This window comes from Microtus pennsylvanicus, chromosome 3, assembly GCF_037038515.1.
Source record: "Microtus pennsylvanicus isolate mMicPen1 chromosome 3, mMicPen1.hap1, whole genome shotgun sequence".
Taxonomy (NCBI): domain Eukaryota; kingdom Metazoa; phylum Chordata; class Mammalia; order Rodentia; family Cricetidae; genus Microtus; species Microtus pennsylvanicus.
Genome location: NC_134581.1, coordinates 118,271,697 through 118,287,821, shown reverse-complemented (window position 1 = coordinate 118,287,821; position 16,125 = coordinate 118,271,697).

Genomic DNA, 16,125 nt, shown 5'->3' with positions numbered 1-16,125 from the left:
ATAATGGCTTGTGTCTTTCTCGTCTGGCAGCTCCATGGTATCTCTTTATTCTGCCTTCTTTCTCCCAGAATTCAGTTTAGTTTTCCCATATAGGTCTACTCTACCCTATCACAAGCCAAGACAGCTTCTTTATTCATTAACCAGTAAAAACAACACATATACAGAAGGACTTCCCACATCATCTCCCCTTTTCTGTCTAAATAAAAAGGAAGGTTTTTAACTTTAACATATTAACATACATATGTACATATTAACAAGACAGGTATCAAGCAAGAATTACAGTTAAAACATTTATAAATTCTTTCTTTTTTACCGTAATGAAGGAGAACTATCATTATAACTATCTATTTTTCAAATCAATCAAAGACTTCAGAAGGATATGATATTACCTAAATTAACAGGAAGTACATTGTAAGCAACTTCCAAAACTCTAGAATTGACAGAGACATCGCAATGCCTAGCCACTTACCCGAAGTTCTTCTCAAATGCTGCAAGCACCCATCTTCAGCCTACAGGCCCATAGTATCCAGCAGACTTTTCCATGAAGCAGGAAATTTCAAAAACAATTCTACCTCTATTGGCAGCTTGTCAGTCACTTTCTTCTGTGTCCTGCAGAATGTCTGGCAGACTCTTTCATGAAGGAGGAACCCTGACGGACCATCTCACCTCTAGGTAAGTTCAGCAGTCAATTTTCTGTGGGTCCTGCAAGTCTAGTTCATACAGCATAACATCAAGCAGTTCAGGCAAGAACAGTTTCTTGCCCAAATGGCTAACCAATTCCATAAGGAGTGTCTTTGATGCCCATCTTCTTCTTGAAGTAGATTTGAGCTACCAGTAGTATATTTGTCTCAGTGTCATGAAGTATTAAGCTCTTAAAACATTTTAATGGCTATATTCTGAAGGTCTCTGAAAGATTCAAAGAATAACCATCTAACTGAAATATATCTCTATATACCTAGAAAATCTAAAATGGCTACATACTTGACTATTATAGATAATTATCTATTTACTTATATTTCTTAACCATACATTGCATTTTAAAATGAGCTGCACAAATGCAATACCTTAATCAAGAGCAGAAATATACATATAATAAAATTGACCTTAAGTTTGTATCAATAGACCAAGATCCATACCAATGCCAAGTATTAATCTCTATATCATATCTCCCTTTAAATGTAAATAAACATCTATAAACAATATTTGGGGAATTTGATAGATTCATTGGCCATTGATCCACCCAGGTTTACCAGCCTCTGCCCTGTGTTTTCTTCCACCTCCCACCCTAACTCTTAGAGTAACAGACATGTGCCAACACATCAGACTTTTACATGGAGGCTGGCATGTGAACTCAGGTCCTCATACTTTTGTGACAAGTACCTTACCCCCAGAACAATTTTCCAAGCTCTCCTTTCTCCTTTCTTTTTTTGTAATTTTTAAAAAAATCTATTGCCCAGTTACTTTGGATAGGCAGAAGTTTTCTGGTTATGATGATCTTCAGTTAAATATAGTTTAGAAGATAAAACCAATGAAGTTGTTAACCCTTTATGTCCAACTGACCATAGACTCAAGAGTTTTCTAGTCTACCAGAAACTGAGGGAAGAGAATGAAGGGAAACTATATACAGCAGCCTAAAGATAAAATCCTACTTTTTCATCACCAGTAATAAAAAGATTTGAGAAGAGCCTCTTAAATGAGATATTGATGGCAGAAGCACTGCAGAAACAAGAGCTGTGCCATGGAGATGGGTTCAAATATAAGCTTTGTGAAAGAGCCTGCACTTGTCATCTAAATATAACGTAAGTGACAGAAAATATGATGTGGTTGGCAAGTATGGTTTAAGGAAAACAATTATTATATAAGACAACCTGCAGTGAGTGTTTTCCAGTTTTATTGTTGGGTTATATTTCTTTTAAATTAAAAATACTCAGAAACTCCTTCACCAGGGAAATGACCAAAGTGATTCTCTTTCTAAAATTGTCTTATTTTGCGCCACTTTGAGTTGTAAGCTAACATGGCTTAATATACTTTAAGACATCAACTGGTTGGGAAGATAAATTTAGTTTCTGTGGCTGGAAAATGAATGTGTTGCTCATCTATTATGGTGTAGATATGAACTAGTTTTCATAAAGCAAAGTAAAAGTTGAACTTGGTAGTTTGAAAAAGTAAGGTCCTTTTTTACATATATGCTATATAAAAAAAGACAACACACTTGAATACAGATCATGACAGTTAAATCTAAAATGTAAGAAAAATGCTGGCATTCTGAAAGTGTCAACATAATCAGGAAAAATTATTTTTGATGACATGGAGCGGGAAAGCGTTAGCAGAATGAGGGAATTTTCAACAGCAAATACATAGCCCCGTCCTTCCCTCGTCTGCCAAGCCCACCCACACTTGTCATCAGTGAATGCAATTAAACTTTGTTGTGTTTTTTTTTTTTACAATACTGAAGAGACTTTTGGCAGTCAATGGGGGCTAATTTTTCTTCACTTCTACACAAACCCTTTTAGCCACTGTGAAGCTCTGAGCTGAAAGATGTTCAGAGAATTGACTTTGTCCTTCAAGTATGAATTTGTGAATAAATTGAGATAAAACCTGGGGAAATTAAAACAGATGACACATTATTCTTTACATATTACCAGAGCCCCAGCCAAAAGGTTAAAATACTTAAGGGTAAAATAGTCCCTTCTGGTGCTGTTGGGTGCATTTTTTTGACAAATGAATTTTAATTATTTTTTAGACAAAGGAAAAAGGATGAAATAACAAAAACTCTTTTTGATCTCCTTAGGCAACAAGCTAGCATGAAAATTTAATAACTATAATATAAAAAATATAACCAGAGAGAATCACATGGCTGGGATTTATAGCCCTTTCCCATATGTATTTATTATGTTTTCTTTCCCTGAGCCCCAGATAAACGGTGAAAATTTTTAGTTCTAAAATGTCAAATATAATCAGGGTTTGAATTTTGTTTTAGTCTGTGATCATTTCAATGAAGTAAAACATATGGTGGATGCAATTCCTCTCCACTGTGCTCATTCACAGCATAATGCCACACACAGCCATGGACACACTGAAACCCCTACTTTCTTCTCATGGGATTGTACTGAATGAGAAAGAGAACTCATAAGAACAGGGAAACTGGTAATCAACCAAACTGTTTTCTGCAGTAGCCAAGTAATTCATGTAGGAGAGAATATTGATGGTAGAAATCTAGGCATGCATATTAGCTTATGAACTCGTGTGTTTTTGTAACTCAATGGCTTTACATTTGGGTGGTGTAGGAGATCCTTCTGTTTATGTGTTGTTTTCATTGGTTAATGAATAAAGAAACTGCCTTGGCCTAGTTGATAGGGCAGAACTTAGGTAGGTGGGGAAGAGAGAACTGAACGCTGGGAGGAAGAAAGGTGGAGAAGGAGGGAGATGCCATGGAGCCGCCAGAGACAGACATGCTCAATCTTTCGCGGTAAGCTACTGCCATGTGGCAATATACAGACTAATAAAAATGGGTTAAATCAAGATTTGAGAGTTGGCCAATAAGAGGCTAGAGATAATGGGCCGAGCAGTGATTTAATTAATACAATTTCTGTGTGGTTATTTCAGGGCTAAGCTAGCCAGGTGGCCGGGAAGAACAAGTGGGCAATCACCTTGCAATATTTGTATGCTCTAAAACGGTTGTTATTCTTATAAAGTAGAAAATATTTGTGATTCTAACTTGAGTCCTGATTCGCTATTTCAACTAACCATTCTTTTATTCTTTTCTTCTATTCTTTACTTTCAAGATGCCCAAATGTAGTAAGAAACCACTTGTTCATTTCCCAGCCACTCAGACTTCCTAAGTAATCACACAGAAACCATAATACTGTTTGTAATACTGTTTGGCCAATAGCTTAAACATATTTCTGTCTGACTCATATCTTAAATTAACTCATCTCCCTTAATCTGTGTATCACCACAAGTCTTGGCTTACCTAATAAAGTTCTGGCATCTGTCTCCAGCGGGGCTACATGGCTTCTCCTGACTGGGCCTTCTGCATTCAGTATAGTTTTCCCTGCCTAGTTCTACTCTGCCCTATCAATAGGTCAAGGTAGTTTCTTTATTCATTAACCAATAAAAGAAACACATAAGAAATAATTTTCTACATCACCCAAATGACAAATATTTTTATTTTCTTGCCTAAATACCAATTTAAAAACCGAATTAATAGAAAAAAATCTGTAGTATTGGTAGCTTTTATTATGTTGTGCTCTTAGGACAACTGCAAACAAATTGTTTGCATCCAGTTTCCAACCATTATGACAGCATGTAATTAGCAGAACACCAGCTCTAATTGAAATAGTTTACATAGCATCTTCTGTTTGGCACATTGACACTGAATGCACTTCAGTAGGGCAGGCATTCGTGATTCAGTCAGAAAGTATATCCTCTGCAGACGTCTCTGAACCTACTGTGTGGAGCTCCGATGCTGGAGGTGGTTTCTCAGTACATAGTCATATTTCATTACTCAAACTGACTGGTTCTTTTCTGCTCAGTTAAGTGAGGCAAGCAGAGAGTTGACACAAGTCAGGTTCACACATCTACCTGCTGCACATAGAGATGAAATTGGAGCAAGGACTTCAACTTCCTCAGTACTATGGCATAGGCTTCATGATTGTCCCATATGGATGGAAATATGGTAGGAAGCTCTGTCAGGGACTTCTCGACAGCACCACTCTGTACTTTTGTTTTTTCCTTTCCCATCATTTATTTAGTATCAATATTAAGTTGTAATATGGTGGTTTAACAGAAGTTTCTTCCTTTTCAGCATGGTTGATTTGATAAAACATGACATGGTATGGGAATCAAGACAATGTCCTCACCAAGTGAGGTCACCACCACTGATTCTTGCTGATGTTAGTGATATGATTTCTTTGATTGTTTTTAAATACAAAGAAAAATGATGCATGATTGGAAGCAAAAGCTAGTTAATGGTCTTTAGGAGGAAGAACACTGAAAAGATTCACAGGTCAAGAGGAAGTAAAAACTGAAAATCTTCAGGGAGTAATAATTATTAAAAAAACAAAAATGACTGCCTTACGTAGTTTGCCAGATAAGAATTTCCCTGTATGATGTTGGATCTAATTGGCTTGAATTTCTAAGAAAGAACTATTGGAAAAGCAAAAGGGCTACAGATTTCTTCCTCATGCATATTTGTTAATATAAACATATTGTTTTTAACATAACCTAAATAATTTTTCCAATTTATTGAAAATAGATTCTTTTCTCTTACATTAAATCCTGATTACAGATACCCCTCCTTCTACTCTTCCCTATTCCTTCACACCTCCTCTCCTGTCCAGATCCACTTCATCTCTCATCAGAAAATAGAGGGTTCTAAGAGACAACAACAAAATATAACAAAAATAAAACAAAAACAATCACATTGAAGTTGTACAAAGCAAACCAACAAAAAGAAAAGAGCCCAACAGAAAGCACAAGAATGAGAGACCCCGTCATTTACACACTCAGGAGTCCCATAAAAATGCTACGCTGAAAACTATAATGTACATGCAGAGGATCTTGTGAAAACTTATGCATAAGACCTATTCTGTGCTTGCTCTGTCATTCTGTGAGTTTATATGAGTTTTCCTCAGTTGAGCTAGAGGGTTTTGTTCTCCTGGTGTCCTCTGATGTGGGATTCCCCTCTATATGTTTTGAATACCATTAGTTAATAAAAAAAACTGTCTTAGGCCTGTGATATGGGAGAGTAGAGCTAGGAGGGAAAAACTAAACTGAATTCTGGGAGAAGTAAGGTGGATTTTAGAGAAGCCATGTGCTTCTGCCAGAGACAGACATGTTGGACCATTGCTGGTAGGCCATAAACCTTGTGATAAAATATAAAATAATGGAAGTGAGTTAAATTAAAATTTAAGAGTTAGCCAATAAGAAGCTAGAGCTAATGAGCTAAGCAGTGATTTAATTAATACAGTTTCTATGTCATTATTTCTAGAGTCTGGTCGGCCGGGAAACAAACAAGCGGCCTCCTTACAACAGTTCTCCATCCCAGCTGGCTCTGGCACTCTTTCTGCCTCCCCTTCTACTTGGTTTCCTGAGCTCCGAGGGGGAAGGATTTGATAGAGACATCTCATTTAAGAATGAGTGCTCCAAGGTCACTCTCAGCATAATCTCTGGCTGTGGTTATCTATATTTGCTCCTATCTGCTGTAGACAGAAGAAATGAAGTAATTTTATCACAAATAAAAGCACATGAGATTAGAGTGACTCACCTAAATTTTTACAAAGCTAAGGGAATCTGTTTTCTCTTTATCCATACCAATGTATCACATTTAGTGGAATACTGAGTCAGCCTTGCATTGCTATAGTGAAATGCCTTAGGATTCAGAGATAATAATCAAAGGTTTCTTTAGCTCATGAATCTAAAAGTTATAGACCCAAATCTAGCTGCTTCATCACTTTGGGTCTCTAGAAAGATGGACACATCATGGCAGGAACATGCGTTAGAAGGACCCAGTTAGATTAAAATCTAAGAAGCCACATAGAAGAGGGTTGGGAGAAAGCAAACTAGCTGGAAAGTGGAGAAGGAACTGTGAAGGGGAGAAATAAAAAAAAAGACTGGGGATTCAGAGGTCCTTTAAGAGATTCTACATTTTGGAAAAAAAAAATTCATTCATATCACATTACGCTTTCCCTTCCCCCAACTCCTCTCAGTTACTCCTCACATCCCTACCCAACTCCATGCCCATTGTTTCTGACTCTTTAGAAAACAAACAGACAAATAGAAAATCAAACAAAGATCATAAAAACACAGTCATAAAATATAATATACAAGCAAAAGACCAATAAAGAAAAAAATCCCCAAACAAACATTATGGGATGAGAAGCATAAAAAATACCATTGAGTTCATTTTGTGTTGACCATCTACTGGTGGGAACGGGGTCTGCCTTTGACTGTAGTTTAATAACTCCAGTGAGAGTCCATGGGAGAAAACTATTTTCTCTTTTACAACTGAATAGGTCTCATCACTTTAAGGACTTCTTAATACCTACCCCTCATAAACCCTTAAAGGACCTTCTCTCAGTATTGCCACTCTAGAATCCAAAGATTTAACATATGATCCTGTATCAGAATTACGCACTATTTAAACTGTATCAGGAAGTCCAGCCACAGTAAGAAAATACAACTGTGTATTTGATTAATTTTTCTTCTATTGAAAGTTCTGGGCAACATTTTAGCCCTAAATTTTCATATATATATATATGACAAGGAGTGCTTAATAACTTTATTTTCGGGATGTAAATTTTTTTTGGGGGGGTTCAAGCTGAAGATCAGAAAAGCAAAGCAGCCAGCCACTGCCCTTACTTCGACCTCAGTCTGAAGTGGTGATCCTGCCTTCAGGAATCTCAGAATGAGACTGTGTCTGTGAGCTGTTAGCTCTCATCTTATAATACTCTCTAGGGCTGGGATTAAAAGTGTGCACCACTGGGACTAAAGGCATGCACTGCTCAATTTCTATGGCATCCAGTGTGGCCACAGGAATTAAAGGTGCATATCATTGTGGCTATTGGGATTAAAGGTGTGTGTTATCATGATCTAATCTGTAAGGCTGACCGGTAGGACTGTTTTACTCTCAGATCTTCAGGCAGTCTTTATTTATTAAAATACAATTGAAATGCCACTACATTTCCCCTGTCTAAAAAAAATCAAAAGAAGGCTATAACTAATATAAGAAAAGTATATACAATAAGCATAATGACTATATTTAATATATACAGGCAATAAATACATCAATAATGTATAGTACATTTGCATTTGACAAATTCAGAGAACATATTTTATTTTTTTTATCGGGGGAGGGGGAGGGAAATGGGAGGCGGGATGTAAATTTTTGACTATGTTAATTTGTCATTGAGTTCCTCTGTTACATTGCTAAATAGTGGCCTTTTAATCATGTTCTTTTCAAGGAGGCAATTGAGAGATTCATCATATTGCAATGAATGAATGTAGGAAATTGGGAGACACTACCTTATGTAAATATTCTGATTATGAATTGATAAATTAAAATTTTCATATGGTGGTTATTATTGTTTAACCCAAATAGTCACTTACTAAGTTGTGGTGCTTGTCTGTCCTTTGGTGCTACGATGTAAGCATGAATTCAGAGTCCTAACTTATGGGGTGGTTTGAAGGAGAATGACTCCCTTAGGCTCATATATTTGAAAGCTTAGTTGCCACTTAGTGGAACTCTTTGGGAAGGATTATGAGGACAAGGAGGCACCTCCTTGTTGGAGAAGATATGTCACCGGGCATGACTCAGTCTCTCTTTCTTTGTCTGCTGCCTGTGGATCAGGATATAGAACTCTCAGTTACTGCTCTAGCACCATGCCTGTCTAGTTCTTGCCATGATGATTATGGACTAAGCCTCAAAACTGTAAACATGCCCACAATTAAATGTTTTTTTTTCTAATAAGAATTGCTTTGGTCATAGTGTCTTAACATTAATAGGACAGCATCTAGGATATCATATAAATTAGATACACAAAATGAGTTAGATAATCATGTACCATGCCAGACTCACTAGGGAACAAGGATTGGTTTTAGCCTGACTTGCTTTTGCTACTTTATGATACAGTATTTCCCCAATCAACAGGCATACAGGAAACTGTTCTGAAAATTGAATTATAAAGAATGAGAAACTAAATTATTCTTAGCCATCACCATGCAATAACACTGACATTCCAATATAGTCTCTTTCAGTATGTTTAATTTATGTTTATAAATTTAAACCTGTAATATTGGTACAGTTTATTTTCCATTAACATTTAGCACATGCACTATGGTATATATATATATATATATATATATATATATATATATATATATATATAGTTTACTATGACCATAATTCATATCTATCCACAAATATATATTTTCAAGTAGTTCATATATTCAAGGACATTTTCAAATCCTAATGCATATTACCTACTTTCCAGAAAAATTATGAACTTTACACTCTGTAGGAGCTCCAAAAATGCTTCCCTTACTGTATTTTCATCAACGATGGATAAATTCTTACCAGCTTAATGCGTAGAAAATGGTATCTTAGTACTGGTTAAATTCTTTCAATAACTATACTTTTCAATTATTTTAATTCCTTCTAAGATTTGTTTGTTCCTTTTCTTTACCTACTTGGCAGGAATATATGGATAATTCTTTTCTTTATCTTTTGAAGATTTTGAGTTCTAATGAATTTTTTCTTCTCAAATTTCACTACTATGTAAAGTAAGTTAAATAGACTTTTTAAAACCTTATGCATTGAAGGAACTGGAGAGGTGACTCAGTGATTAAGAGCACTGGCTGCTTTTCCGGATGACCTGGGTTCAATCCGAAGTACTCACTAGGTGACTTATACCCATTCATAACTCAGTTCCAGTGGCTTCCACTAACATCATGCATCCAAGCGGTGCACAGACATACATGCAGGCAAAACACTCATATACATAAAAGAGTAAGTAAAATTTAAAAATGACATCTATTGATCTTGCCTGTTTTCATTTTCTCCAATGCTTGATTTCTTTTTCTTTCTTTCTTTCTTTCTTTCTTTCTTTCTTTCTTTCTTTCTTTCTTTCTTTCTTTCTTTCTTTCTTTCTTTTCTTCTTTCTTCCTTCCTTCCTGCCTTTCTTCCTTCCTTCTTTACTTTCTTCCTGCTTCTCTCTCTCTCTCTCTCTCTCTCTCTCTCTCTCTCTCTCTCTCTCTGTCTCTGTCTCTCTTTCTTTCTTCATTTGTTGACTGAGGTTTCTGTCCCGCCCAATCCTACAGCCGTTCAGTACCAAAGAAATACACAGAGGTCTACATTAATCATAAACTGATTGGCCTATTAGCTCAGGTTTCTTATAACACTTATAGCTTAAATTAGTCCATAATTCTTGTCTGTGTTAGCCACATGATACCTTTTTTCAGCGAGGCATTGTCATCTTGCCTCCTCTGCATCTGGGTGATGGCTGCAGACTGATGTTTCCTTGTCCCAGAATTCTCCTATACTTCCTATACTGCCTATACTTCCTGCCTGGCTACTGGCTAATAAGCATTTTATTAAACAAGTACAAGAAACAAACCTCTTCAGGGCAAAACCATTGCCCAGCAGCACTCCCCTTCTTTTCAAAACAAGAACTCTGAATGGAATCTTTTTATTTAGCTTTCTACCTGATCATTATCAATACAAATTGTAACCAACACTCTAAACAAAGAAAAACAGCCATAATTCATTTTCTTGGGAATGTGGGTATAGTTTTCTAGGCTACTTTCTGCTGATTGGGAGTGCTGATAATCTTATGTGGTGCAATGTTTTTTCACATCTCTGCAGACCCTCAGCCCTCAAACCTACAATTCTACTGTTTCTATAAATTCAACATTTCACGACTGAACACTTGAGATTGTACAGTCTCTATAGCCTTGCGTCTGGTTAATATAACAGTATAATCTCCCTTCATAAGTCTATGTTGTCACAAATGACATGGGTTCCTCTTATACTAAGACTGAAAATATTTGCTCACAACCAAAAGGACAAGGCGAACAATATCCCATTGTGAACACATGCCACACTTTCTTTAGCCATTTATTTGTTGAGGAATATTTGGTTGGTTTCCATTTCTTCACTACTGTGAATAATAGCAATATTGATTCTAACTTCGAGAGAAAGAAAAGGACTCTTGAAAGTGATTTGTATGTGATAAAAAAAATGCTGCACTGCCAGGATCTATTTGCGATTCATCTGTAATGAATCTCTTCATTACCCAAATTTGCCTCACTTCATGCTAAAAATTCAGATTTACTCCCTAGAAATTTGTAATCATTATGTCTGGACTGTGGGGTGAAGCTTCTTCTGCCAGACAAAGCGGGGGAATCATTATCTGGTTGCCATTACGTTGTAGTACAGTCAATTAACTATATAGCCTTGTAAATATCTAAAAATAGCAGATGAATGATGCTCTTCTTGCATATTAATTTAATATTAGACAAATTTACATTTTAAATAAATCTGTATTGCACATATCCAATTAAAAATCAATTATTTTTATAAGTTAGGTCACCATTACCTACTCCTGACCCTCAAATCCATAATTACAAAATGAATATACATATAAATTATTTATTTGTTTGAGATTGTGTGAAAATATAGAATGAAGCTGACTGGTGAATGAGAATTGGGATGGCTTTACAAAAGGATATTCCTGATGATCCATATATGTATGTGCATAGATGAAAGCTTTATGACAATATGAGTGATATTTTAAGTTCAAGTAGGATGGTTTTTCATGTATTCAAAGGTGGCATGAAAGTATTAACAATATAGATTTAATTTTACCCATGGTAAAAACTAACTAATTACCTCAATCCCTTATATGTGATTGTAAAGGAGGAGACCATGCTGACAATCGTGATTCTCAAGACTGCAGAAGTCTACACTACAGTAGCTACTTGCAGTTTAACTTTTAAGTCAGACATACTCGTGGAGCTGTTTGACTTTGCAGTTCCCAGTGTGCATGCAATGACTCTTAGCCCTGTGGCTATAGAGCTGTTGCTTAACTCCAGAGAAAAATTTAGTAGCTACTTTTACTTCTTCGTGTTTAATTCTGTTTGCAGTCAGGTGAGTGTGTCAATATAAGTTGAACAGGACTAGATATGCTTTAGAGAAATTACCTGACACGCCCATGTTACTCTAATTAATAAGGACATATTGATAAGCAAAAGTGTTGATTTAGATTTTTGGAAATAAACATATTAATATGAATGAATCTTAATAAACAGAACTGGAGCAATGGAATAACCTTGGAGGTGATATATAGCTCAACGGTGAAGAAGTCTGAAATGTCAGGCCATGATATTATTTTACTATGATTGAGACTGTATGTCTGAATATTTTAGAATTATTAAAAAGGGTATGGGGCTCATCTGGTTTATTCAAAGTTAAATAAAAGACTTTTATAAGGTTGGGACCAAATAAATAAAACATCACTAGTCCAGCCAATGTGAATCATAGTTTATGAATTCTTTTAAACGCAAAAAAGAAGCTCATGACAGAAGAGAGCAATGGGATGCATGCTTCTCTTTCTTTCTTACAGAGTTTAGATGAAAATAATTTATTTTCAAATAATGCCAATCGTAAGTGGCATAAGAAGTTACAGTATAATTATAATATAAATACCCTCCTTTTCAAGGATGATTGTGTTTATTTAATTGTTTTGAGATCATAATGTAATCACATCATTTTTCCCCTCCCTTTCTTTCCTCCAAACAGTCTTGTGAGGTCCCCCCTGCTCTCTTACAAATTCAAGGCTTCTTTTATTTTTTAATTGTGTGTGTGTGTGTGTGTGTGTGCACCTGTGCATATTTCTAAATACAAAAATATAGCTTGCTCAGTCCATATAATGCTACTTATATTTATATCTTTTCAGAGTTGGTATTAAATAGTCAATCAGTGTCCTCTTCCAAGGGAAAGACTATTTCTCTAGTTTTTACCATTCTTTAGTAGAGATGGTGTCTCCTGACCTTTATCCCACCCACACTAGTATTTCTGTTGCCATTATCTTTGTTCAGGTCTTGTTTAGATAGCCGTGGTTGTGACTACATGGATGTTGGTCTCTGACGTTTCTAGGAGACATAATCTCACTTCTGTTTTCTGGCTTTTACAGTCTTTCTGCTTCTTCCACAATGGTCCCTAAGCCTTAGGTCCAAGAGTTGTAATTTAAGTACATCTGCTGGAACTTGGCTCTATAACTCTCCATTTTGATTGGTTATGGTTTTCTGTGATAGTCTCTTTTTGTTGAAGAGATGTTTTCTTGATGAGAGATGAGCAATTATCTGTGGGAGTAAGGAAAATATTTATAATGTAGGTTGCTGTAGCTCCTTAAGCCAATAGCCTTTAAGATACCAGTCCATTGGGTGTTGTCTCTTATCTATAAATGCAGCTGTAAAGCATGCACTCACTCTCTTGCTTCTGGCCATTGCATTCGGTCCCTGTTCTTCATTGATGCCGAGGACTGTGATATGAGTCTACCCCTAAATAAATGACCCTTTATTATATGCAATTCTGAACTAGTGTGGGATTATTTTGTAATTTCCATGATCATCAGATAAGGATTATGTTGGTTTAGTAAAGTGATTGTTTTAGGTGATCCTTTAAGATCCATGGTTTACCTACCCTGGTTAGTTGTCTAGGCTTATAGTACTAGGGATGGTTTTCCTGTTGTTGATTGTGTCTTAAGTCCAAGGGGAGGGTTGGTCACAGTCTAGGACTGTGTGCTACTACTGCACCCTTAAAGTTATTAGGTCATATTTGTAGATGTTGTGGTTCACTGGGGTCATTGCTGGGTTAGATGGCTGATTGCTTCCCTCCTTTGAAAGCTTGCTTGACACCTTCTTGATCACAAATGCTAGTCCTTAGAGAAGGGGCTGTTAGGACAATTCCAGCTCAGGGGACTCTGGGCCTTTTGTCTGAAGTGTCTAGTATAGGCAATAGCCTATATGTTTTGGGAGTCTCTGGGACAACCCTGACCAACAGATTTGAAGAGGACCTTGAATGCCTGGTGTTGGGATCTTGTTAGGTGGGCTATGGCAATTGGACTGATATGGGATTATTGACACCCCAAATGGGGATAACTCTTTTTAACTATATATGCCATGTATACACTGACTTACATGTATTATAAATAATTTTAGGTACATAGTTGATTTCTTATGACCTTTTCAGACATTCTTACTGTTATTTTACCCTCTTCTGGCCTTCTGTATTTCTCTTCTTACCCTGTCCTGAGTCTCTCCCATGTTTTTCAAATTTCCCTTCAGATTCTGTGTACCCTGTTGTCTCTTTCTTTAAGCCAGAGTTCTTGGTAGAGCCATAAATTCAGTTAAGTGGGGCCCAATTAACATTTGATGTGAAATGTTTACGTTCCATGCTGTCTTAAGTATCTAAGGTGGTCTGTCTTGAATTCCCTTGGGGTGATAAAGTTGTTTCTCTAGTTTGTTACTATTTTCAACCTGGGAGATTTTTAAAATTGATCATCAAAGCATTATGAAGTCTGTGGCATTGCTCGTTCTTCCTCTCATTCATGGTGTTTTCAAACTCATTCTGGGTTTTCAAAAATAGCAACCTCACCCACTCTGTCATTCTTATTTATCATTATCTTAAAGTTTTCTATAGAATTGCATCATTATTTATAATAATTTTATATATTCATCATTTTAATTTTAATAAGTAGATAGGTAGCTGTTGGGTATACAGCATGATATATAAACACAGGATGGGATGATTTAATCAATCAGGATAAAACCATCACTTTGAATTCTTTTCATTTTTCTCTGTTTCTAACTAATCATTTCTACCCTCTAACCAACATCTTTTAATTTATCTCTCTGATAATCAGTCATTTAGTGTCTGCTTCTGTGAATTGGAATGTTTTAATTTCCACACACATACTTGTCCTTCTGTGCATGGCTTATTTCATTCATCATAGTGTTTTTTGACTATTCCTACCTGGTGGTAATTGATACACTGTCATTCTACAAGAATCTTGGTATTTTATCACATATACATATAAATGTCTCACATTTTCTATATTAATTTTTCCAATGGTGGAGGTTTAACTTGATTCTGTTTTAACTATGGAGACTAATGCTACACTGAGCATAAGGGTTACAAATATTTCTTCCACACACTGGTTTCAAGTCCTTGGGATAAATACTCAGAAGTGAGACTGCCAGACTACTTGATGACTCTAGTCTGTAAGGGAATCTTCATGTGGTTTTCCATAATGACTGCACTATCTTACACAGCCTCATATAAGGGTTCTGCTTCTTTAAATCCTCACCAGCATTGTTTTCTTTTCATCCTTCCCCACTTTCCCTGTTTGGGTTCATTGTGCACAGACTGTGTCCCTTAAGAGCACTTTACACATTTGTAGACTCCCCACAGAGCTTCCTTCCCCCTTCTTTTCACCTTCCTGGTCTCCTTTTTCTCACACCACCACCTCCTGCATCTTTTGTTTCCTGCAACAGTTTCCCTTCTACTTTGTTGTCAAATATGCATAAATGATTCTATGAATCTATATAAAATCCAGGAACAACATATGGGAGAGGATGAATGATGCTTGCCATGCGGAGACCGACTTTGTTTGCTTAGTGTGATTATCTCCAGTTGCATCCACTTTTCTCTAGATGACATAATTTTGTTCTTTATGACTGAAAGGACTTCCATGCTCATACACACGTGACATTCTAAGAATCCATTTCTTTCTTGTTGGACACTTATCTGAGTCCCATAGCTTAGCTGTTGTCTACCATAGTCATTCAAATATCTCTATAGGATGTTGACTTGAATCATACAGCTGAGTCCTGTGGTGTCTGGGCTCAGTGTTTTGAGAAACCTCCATACTGGTTTCCAGAGTGACTGAACACGCTTACTTTCCTACCAGCAGTGTGTACATGTTACCTTTCCTCTCATCCTCTGCGCCTCTGTTGGTACTGTTTCCTTAACTACCCCTGTTCCGAGTGAGGAAAATGGAACTCCAAAGCAATTTAATCTTCATTTCTTTGACAGCTACTATGTTTGGACATTTATTTTATGTATTTGTTGGCCATTCATTTTTCAGTTTTTTAAGAAGTGTGGATTCATTTTTAGCTCCTTCGTTAACTGTATTGTTTGAATAAATAATGAATGTCAATAGATATGCGAGTAGAAACAAGCCTTTTTATAGGAACAAAGGGAACTAATATAAGGGGAAGAAAAGGAGGGTATAAGAGCAATATGCTTAATACACTATACTTGTAGGAAAATGTTTTTGTACAACAAAGTATCATCTACACTGAAGATAAGGAAAATTTATGAAAACGAAATAGAATAAAATAAAATATCGTGTAAGAGGTAATCACATGTACAAAAGACTAGCACTGGCTGAAATTTATTCAGCATATAGAGATGCAAGGCAAGAATTTGCATACAGTGAGTTAGGGTGGGAGATGCGCTTCTCTTTCTTGATTGAGATTTCAAACTGAAAGAACAGAAGGCTACCAGGTACTGAATGTTCATGGGTACCTGGCAGACCAGTGCACCTCACCTTGATGCTATAA